The sequence below is a fragment of the Pan paniscus genome, chromosome 15 (assembly GCF_029289425.2).
Source record: "Pan paniscus chromosome 15, NHGRI_mPanPan1-v2.0_pri, whole genome shotgun sequence".
Classification (NCBI taxonomy): domain Eukaryota; kingdom Metazoa; phylum Chordata; class Mammalia; order Primates; family Hominidae; genus Pan; species Pan paniscus.
The window spans coordinates 107,702,828-107,703,710 of NC_073264.2; the positions used below are offsets into that span (position 1 = coordinate 107,702,828).

At 50.2% G+C, this 883-nt stretch overlaps 1 pseudogene; it reads right to left on the reverse strand.

Annotated features, from left to right (window-relative positions):
- LOC100968794 (immunoglobulin heavy variable 7-4-1-like) lies at positions 1–477 on the reverse strand (annotated as a pseudogene).
- Between the last annotated feature and the right edge of the window lie 406 nt (positions 478–883).

Here is an 883-nt window from a genome sequence, read left to right on the forward strand (position 1 = left end):
TCAGGCTTTCTGAAACTCTCGGGATGTGGGTTTCCACACTGTGTACTTCGCACAGTAATACTCGGCCGTGTCCTCAGCCTTTAGGCTGCTGATCTCAAGATATGCCGTGCTGACAGACGTGTCCATGGAGAAGACAAACCATCCTGTGAAGCCGTGGGTATACGTTGGGTTCCCAGTGTAGGTGATGATCCATCCCATCCACTCAAGGCCCTGTCCAGGGGTCTATCATACCCAATTCATACCATAGATGGTGAAGGTGTAACCAGAAGACTTATAGGAGACCTTCACTGAGGCCCCAGGCTTCTTCACCTCAGGCCCAGACTGCACCAGCTGCAGGGAGTGGGCACCTGTGGAGTGGACACAAGAGTGGGTGAAGTCTCACATGACTGGCCTGGTTTCTTCCTCAGCCCTGAGACTGGGGAGCCCCTTACCCGTTGCTGCTGCCATCAAGAAGAGGATCCTTCAGGTCCAGTCCATGGTGAGGAGCTGTGATCTAGGGGCTTCTCCAGAGGAGGGGTGTGGTTGTTGGGTGAGGCTCTCAGGGAACGGAGATACTATAGTCACCTCAGTTATTTGCATATTCATGAAGGATGCTATTTAATAGCCCAATTCCTGACCCAGTATGAGAAACAGACACATGGGTGACACAACTGTAGAAGCTGAGGGTTCAAGCCGTAATCCTGTTAGAGGCCATGTGTCCCCTACACATCCCTGAACTCTGTGTTGACAGAGCTTTCCCCACTGGAGAACAAGCTCCTCAAGGACAGCACCTCACTTAGAAACCACATTTGACTGTCTCAGGGTCAACTTGCATCATTTCTAGACCATAATATGTGAATGCGTTATTTAGGGAATGACTGTGTTTATCCAAAAATTGCATTTA